Here is an 8,515-nt window from a genome sequence, read left to right on the forward strand (position 1 = left end):
CCTTTTTATCCATTCATCTGTTGAAGGTCATCTCAGGTCCTTCCACAGTTTGGCTATTGTGGACATTGCAATATTGGGGTGCATGTACCCCTTCTTTTCACTACATCTGTATCTTTGGGGTAAATTTCGAGTAGTGCAATTGCTGGGTCATAGGGTAGCTCTATTTTTAACCTTTTGAGGAACTTCCATGCTGTTTTCCAAAGTGGTAGTACAAACTTGCATTCCTGCCAACAGTATAAGAGGGTTCCCCTTTCTCCACATCCTCATTAACATTTGTTGTTTCCTGCCTTGTTAATTTTTGCCATTCTAACTGGTGTAAGGTGGTATCTTAATATGGTTTTGATTTTCATTTCCCTGATGGCTAATGATGTTGAACATTTTTTCATGTGTCTGTTAGCCATTCATATGTCTTCTTTGGAGAAGTGTCTGTTCATGTCTTCTGCCCATTTTTTGACTTACTGTTTTTTTTTGGGGGGGGAGGGGTTGAGTTTGAGAAGTTCTTTATAGATCTTGGATACCAGCCCTATATCTTTAACATCATTTGCAAGTATCTTTTTCTCCCATTCTGTGCGTTGCCTCTGTTTTGTTGACGGTTTCCTTTGCTATCCAGAAGCTTTTTATCCTGAAGTCCCAAAAGTTCATTTCCACTTTTGTTACCCTTGCCTTTGGAGACAAGTCTTGAAAGAACTGCTGTAGCCGATGTTGAAGAGGTTACTGCCTATGTTCTCCTCTCCTCTAGGATTTTGATAGATTCCTGTCTCACATGGAGGTCTTTCATCCATTTAGAGTTTATCTTTGTGTGTGGTGTAAGAGAATGGTCGAGTTTCATTCTTTTGTGTGTAGCTGCCCAATTTTCCTAGCAACACTTATTGAAGAGACTGTCTTTTTTCCATTGGGCATTCTTTCCTGCTTTGTCAAAGATTGACCACAGCGTTGAGGGTCCATATCTGAGCTCTCTATTCTGATCCACTGATCTATGTGTCTGGTTTTGTGCCAGTACCATCCTGTCTTGGTGATCACAGCTTTGTACTACAACTTGAAATCAGGCAATGTGATGCCCCTAGCTTTTCATCAATTCCCTGGTGATCTGGGGTCTTTTTTGGTTCCATACAATTTTTAGGATTGTTTTGTTCCAGTGCTTTGAAAAATGCCATTGGTACTTTGATCAAAATGCAGTTGACAATATAGATTAATCTGAACAGCATAGACATTTTGTTTAAAACAATGTTTACATTTCCAATCCATGAGCATGGAATTGTTTTCCATCTTTTTGTGTCTTCTTCAATTTCTTTCATAAGTGTTCTGCAGTATCTGGAGTATAGATTCTTTACCTCTTTGGTTAGATTTATTCCAAGGTAGCTTGTGGTTTTTGGTGCTATTGTAAATGGAATCAATTCCTTAATTTCTCTTTCTACAGTTACATTGTTAGTGTATAAAAAAGCAAATGATTTCTGTACATTGATTTTTTTTTTATCCTGCCACATTACTGAATTGCTGTATGAGTTCTAGTAATTTGTAGGTGGAGTCTTTTAGGTTTTCCACATAAAGTATGTCATCTGTGAAGAGTGTTTGACTTTTTGCCAATTTGAATCTTTTTTTTTTTTTGGTCTGGTTGCTGATGCTAAGACTTCTAGTATTATGTTGGATTTAATCTAGGGACTCCAGGACAATGACCTAAACTGAAGGCAGTCACCTAACCAACTGAGCCACCCAAGTGCCCCTCTGGGAGGTTTTTGATCACTGCTTCAATTTCATAACTGATTATTGGTCTCTTAAGATTGTCTGTTTCTTCCTGTTTCAGTCTTAGTAGTTTATAGGTTTCTAGAAAGGCATCAAATTCTTCCAGGTTGCTTAATTTACTGGCATATAGTTGTTGATAGTAATTTCTATTCTCTTGGTGTTAGTTGTGATCTTTCCCCTTCCATTTATAATTTTATTAATTTGGGTCCTTGCTTTTTTTCTTTTGGATAAGTCTGGCTAATAGCTTATCAATCTTATTAATTCTTTCAAAGAACCAGCTTCTAGTTTCCTTGAGCTGCTCTACCATTTTTTTTTTTAAGATTTTATTATTTGACACAAAGAGAGATCACAAGTACACAGACAGGCAGGCAGAGAGACAGGAGGAAGTAGGCTCCCTGCTGAGCAGGTAGCCTAATGCAGGGTTCGATCCCAGCACCCTGGGATCATGACCCAAGCCGAAGGCAGAGGCTCAACTCACTGAGCCACCCAGGTGCCCCATATTTCTAGTTTCTAATTCATTGATCTCTGCTCTAATTATTTCTCTTCCCCTGGTTGCATTAGGCTTTATTTGTTGTTCTTTCTCCAGTTCTTTAAGATGTAAAGTTAGTTTATGTATTGGGGATTTTTCTATTAAGGGGGATACATTTTGGATGGCTGTATGCCTCCCCCCTTAGACCCACCTTTGCAGTATCTCATAGATTTTTTTTAAATTTTATTTATTTGACAGACAGAGATTACAAGTAGGCAGAGAAGCAGGCAGAGAGAGAGGAGGAAGCAGGCTCCCCGCTGAGCAAAGAGCCCAATGCGGGGCTCCATCCCAGGACCCTGGAATCACGACCCGAGCCGAAGGCAGAGGTTTTAACCCACTGAGCCACCCAGGGGCCCCTCTCACAGGTTTTTGACTGATGTGTTTTGGTTCTCATTGGTTTGTATGAATTGTTTCAGTTCTTTGATTTCCTGGTTGACCCATTCTTTTTTTTTTTTTTTAGATTTATTTATTTATTTGATAGGCAGAGACCACAAGTAGGCAGAGAGGCAGGCAGAGTGGGGGTGGGGGAAAGCAGGCTCCCCGCTTAGCAGAGAGCCTGATGTGGGGCTTGATCCCAGGACCCTGAGATCATGACCTGAGCTGAAGGCAGAGGCTTAATCCACTGAGCCACCCAGGCACCCCTGACCCAAACATTCTTAAGCAGGATGGTCTTTAGCCATCTTTAGACATTCAAGTGTTTGAATGCTTCCAAAATTTTTCTTGTGATTGAGTTCATTTCAAAGCATTGTGGTCTGAGAATATGCAGGGAATAATCTCAGTCTTTTGGTATCAATTGAGACCTGATTTGTGATCCAGTGTGTAGTCTATTCTGGAGAAAGCTCAATGTGAGTTTGAGAAGAATGAGTAGTCTGCTGTTTTAGGGTGCAATGTTCTGTATATATGAAGTCCATCTGGTCCAGTGTGTCAAAGCTCTTGTTTCTTTGTTGACTTTCTGCTTAGGTGACCCACCTATGGCAGAGAGTGGAGTTTGGGGGTCTCCTGCTATTAACATATTATTAGCAATGTTTACTTTCGTTAACTGTTGGCCTATGTAGTTGGCTGCTCCCACTTGGGGGGCATAGATATATACAACTGTTAAATGCTCTTGTTGGAAAGGCCTTTTAAGAATGATATAGTGTCCTTCTGTATCTCTTACTACAGTCTTTAGCTTAAAATCTAATTTGTCTGATATGAGAATTGCTACCTCAGCTTTAAGGTTCATTGACATTAAAAATGGTTTTCTATCCCCTCACTTTCAGTCTGGTTGTATCTTTGGTTCAAAATGAGTCTCTTGTAGACAGCATAGGGAAGGGTCATTTCTTTTTAACCAATCTGCAACTCTGTGCCATTTCATGGGAGCATTTAGGCCATTCACATTAAGAGTAACTATTGAAAGATACAATTTTGTCATGTTGCCTGTGAAGTCCTTATTTCTATAGATTGTCCCTGTAAATTTCTATTATCATCTTGGGGTCTTTTTCCCTTTATAGAACCCCTCTTAATATTTCTTGCAGGGTTGGCTTGGTGGTCACATATTCTTTGTTTCCCCCATCTTTTTCTTTTTTTTTTTTTTAAGATTTTATTTATTTATTTGACAGAGAGATCACAAGTAGGCAGAGAGGCAGGCAGAGAGAGAGAGAGGAGGAAGCAGGCTCCCCGCCAAGCAGAGAGCCCAATGCGGGACTCGATCCCAGGACCCTGAGATCATGACCCGAGCCAAAGGCAGCGGCCCAACCCACTGAGCCACCCAGGTGCCCTGTTTCCCCCATCTTGTAAGAGCCTTGTCTCTCCATCCATTCTGAATGACAACCTTGCTGGATAAAGTATCCTTGGCTGCACGTTCTTTATCCTGCATAGGTCTCACCAGCCCTTTCTGGCCTGCCAGGTCTCTGTAGACAGGTCTGACCTTAATCTGATGTTCCTCCCTCTTAACATAACAAATCTCTTCCCCCTCACCACTTTCAAGATCATTTCCTTGATTCTAAGATTTGCCAATTGTACTATTATGTCATGGCATCAGTCTGTTCTCATTGATCTTGGGAAGGGTCGTCCTTACCTCTTGGACATGAATACTTGTTTCCTTCCCCAAATTAGGGAAGTCCTCAGATATATGACATGAATACTTGTTTCCTTCCCCCAATTAGGGAAGTCCTCAGATATATGGAGATAGATAGATAGATAGATAGATAGATCGATCTATGTATCTCCACCCCAAAGATCCCAATAATTCTGATATTGGAAAGTTTCATTGAGTCTATTTGACCCATTGGGCTTTAATCTTTTTCCCATGTCACCTGTTTCCTTCTTTTCTATCATCTTATCTTCTAGCTCACCAATTCATTCTTCTGCCTCATTTTCCCCGGCAGTCAGAGTATCCAGTTTAGACTGCATTTCATTCATACCATTTTTAAGTTTGGCCCAATTACACCTCATTTCTGTCCTTAGAGATTCTATACTGTCAATATTTTTCTCAAGCCTAGATATCACCTTCATAATTGTTACTCTGAAGTAAATTTCTGACATCCTGGTTATATCCATATCCATTAGTTCTGTGACAGAGGCCCCAGTCTCTGATTCTTTTCTTTGTTGGGGGCTCCTCCTTTTAGTCATTCTGTTGAGGGGTGGCTGAAGGAATGTACAGAGTCCTAAGTATTGACCACAACCCAAGGAAGATGCACCTGTTTTCTAGGCACCTTGGGATTGTCAGCCTCTTGTTCTTCCAGCCTGTCTTCTAGGGGAGGGGCCTGCCATGCTGATAGTCCACTGTTAACTCCGGTTTAGGAAGAGTTGCCCTACCCCCCAGGGGGGTGCTCAGTGAACATCGATTTTCTGGGGCTTTTGTTCTCTGGCGGCTTTCCCTAGAAGCTTTCCACATCTCTGAGAGTCAGACAAGTGACCACATACAAACCTCTGTCTCAAAGCAGAGAGATCGCAGTCTGCTCTTCACTGAGCTCTCCAGGCCACAGTCTTCGCTTCCGTGCTAAAAACCGCAGCATTCTGGGTTGTGCGCCCCACAGCAGCTCCCCCAGCCGTCACTCCCAGGGCTGGGCATGTCTCTGTCCTTTGTGCTTCTAAAGCTGCAAACCGCCCCCAGTTCATAAGTGCACACCCATAGCTCCTGGTTTCTGTTTGGGGGCTGCCCTGAAGTTTTTTCCCTGCTGCTACTGGTCTGCAAGTCTGTGCCCAGTTCCCAGGCAGGAGGCTTTTGTTACCTCAGCTTCCTGGCACAAGTTCACAGAGGATCCCTTCCCCTTCTGTTTATCTTCCATTATTTGCCTGCAGAATCACAGCTCCCCGCTTCATACCTCAGGACCAACTGCCAGAGAGATTCTGTTTGTAGAGCTCCAGACATATTTTCTTACATCTCGGGTTGATTTCGTGGGTTCAGAATGGTCTGGCAGATATCCAGCTCAATTCAGGGGGCCAGTTGAAATAGGGTCCCCTACTCCTCCACCATCTTTTTTCCCCTCCCATATGTAGAAATCCTAATCCCCAACATCCCTGAATGAGACCTGATACGAAAATACAGTCTTCAGAGATTATCAAGTCAAGATGTGGCTCAGTTGATTAGCAACTGCCTTGGACTTGGGTCATAATCCTGGAGTCCTGGGATCAAGTCCCACATTGGGCTCCACGCTCAGCAGGGAATCTGCTTCTCCCTCTTACTTCTCCTCTTTCTCTGTTTCACATGAAAACATAAAATCTTTTTTTTAATAAAATCTTTCAAAAAAGAAAAAAGAAGAAGAAGAAGAAGAAGAAGAAGACGACTGGTGCTCTGCAGTCCCAAATCAAGGAAGTACTGGAACCTGGAGAAAGCTCCCCTTGAGCCTTCAGGACAATGACATCACCCACATCGCACCTCCAAATCTGTTATTCTGAGCCACATAGCTTGGCCTAAGAGATCAATACAGGCACCCTCTGCCCTCTCCATCAGTCTCCACACCATGGACAGTGGAGGTGAAGGCAGGACCCTTCATACACTGGGGCCATTGCTGGGTGATCATTTCTGGGCCTGATTGTGCAGGAGATCTGGCCACAGCTCTCAACCTCCTGGAACCCACACAACTATGTAGACAAGGAGAGGCGGAAAAGTTGGTCTCCCTGGAGCTGGTCACTGGACATCCCCCCTGCTATTACTGGAGCCCGGAAAGCCTCTCTGACATCTCCTCTGAGCCCCTCTGAGAACTATCAGCCACTTGAAATGGCCACCATACCCTTTTTCATCTCAGGAGGAAAAGTGCCTCAGCAAGACACAAAAGGAGGACCCTTGACCTGGTCACAGCACCTCACCTATATCCACTGGACCCAGGCTGGCCCCTTATGGGGGTGAGGGCAGAATAGTCTTTAGAGCCAACATTCTTCTTCTCAAAGGAGCCTGGGATCAAGACAGCAGAAAGGGAAGTGGTGGACCTCAGAGTGGCAGCTGGGTGGCAGGACACTGAGAGGAGTGGCCATTCCCACAGGTGCTGGGCAAGCGGGAGGGGGCAAGGCCTCCAGCCTCACAGGACATCTGACCTCTGCATAGGAAGCCCTCCAAAGGCACTCAGGTCTCAGTTAACAGTCAGCTCCAGAGACTTCAGTCCATTTGCCACAAAATGGAGACAATCCAGCTGGCTGAGTCTGTGCTCTGAACTTTCAGGATCAAGTCAGGTGTCTGTAAAAGGTAGGGGGAGGAAGCTACCCAGAAGGTGCTCGCACAGCCTGTTCAGGAGGCTCTTGCCTCACACATAGGTACCTCCCTGTGGCTCCGGAAAGGCTAAGACTGGGATGGGTCCAGAGCTCTGCACATTCCCATGGAAGGCCAAAGGGTCTTCACAACCCAGGGTTAATCCCTCACCCTCTCTAAAGTTAATCCCTAGAGAGGGTTCATCTCTAACCCTCTCTAACTCTGCAGATATTTGATGCAGACTGCAAATGACTGAGGGCAGGATGAATTTGGGCCGTGCTTCCCATGGTGACAGGTAACGTACGATGAGTTAAAAACCCCAATGATTAAAACAAATCACCATGGGGCGCCTGGGTGGCTCAGTGGGTTAAAGCCTCTGCTTTCGGCTCGGGTCATGATCCCAGGGTCCTGGGATCGAGCCCCGCATCGGGCTCTCTGCTCAGCAGGAAGCCTGTTTCCTCCTCTCTCTCTGCCTGCTTCTCTGCCTACTTGTGATCTCTGTCTGTCAAATAAATAAATAAAATATTTAAAAAAAAAAAAAAAAAAACAAATCACCACTTGGCTGACGGGCCCATAAGGCTGAAGAGTGAATCTTCACAGGCATAGACTTTGTGATAGTACATGAGGGAAGCTGGTGCCATTCTGATGCCAGAACTAGGTTAGTAATGTGCTCACGGATTATGAAAATGGAAGCACACCAGAGAAATCCATAAGTCAATGGAAAGCTTGATAAGAAGAGCATGTTTGCACAGCTGCAAAGCACGACCTCCCAAAATATACAAGCAGAGTAACTATAGTGGAGAGGGTTGGAAGGAAACACCCTAATGAAGGGATCACAAAGAGCACCAACAACAATGGGACAACCAAAATCATGTGCCATCTGTAGGACACGGTAAGTGCCTCGTGTCACTTCTGCAAGTCCATCCAAAAAGGAATTTTCCAAATTACATGAAAATGCCTGACATGGCCATTCTGGGGGACATTCTACAGAGTAACTGGCTTGAACTCTTCCAAAGTGTCAGGATCATTCAAGTCCACTGCTGTGGCCTGAATGGCAGTGAGACAGTCAAGGGCACTCAGCATGGGCTACGTGATGTGACTGGTTTGTCACTTAGGGTGTTGCTGGGACAACTGACTTCCATGGGGTCTGGAAGAAGGCAGTGGAGGACCAGCACGGACTTCCCGACCGATGAACGCACTAGAGGAATGCAGAATTCCTTATCGAAAGGAAACACACAAACGGAGTACAGGCATCAGCTCAGTAATTTGTGCTCTATTTGAAACTTTTTCTAAGTTTGTGACTATTTCAGAATAAAGAAATACTTGACAACTAAAAGATTCCTGATTCTACGGAACAGGACGAGAGTAAGTGTCCCTGAAAGGAAGTACATGTTACTGCTGGTGCTTGAGCAGCACCAATGTGGCGATGAGGAAGGGATGTGGAGGGTCCGGGTCTGCAGAGTAAAGGTGAGGGAGAGGAGTACAGCTGAGAGCCGGGGGCTGTGGCTGGGGAGCACAGGCGTCTCGACCCAGCTGCCCCCCTTCAGGAAGCTCCCAGTCTTGTCATCCAGGCCCCACAT

This window comes from Mustela nigripes, chromosome 8, assembly GCF_022355385.1.
Source record: "Mustela nigripes isolate SB6536 chromosome 8, MUSNIG.SB6536, whole genome shotgun sequence".
Lineage (NCBI taxonomy): Eukaryota > Metazoa > Chordata > Mammalia > Carnivora > Mustelidae > Mustela > Mustela nigripes.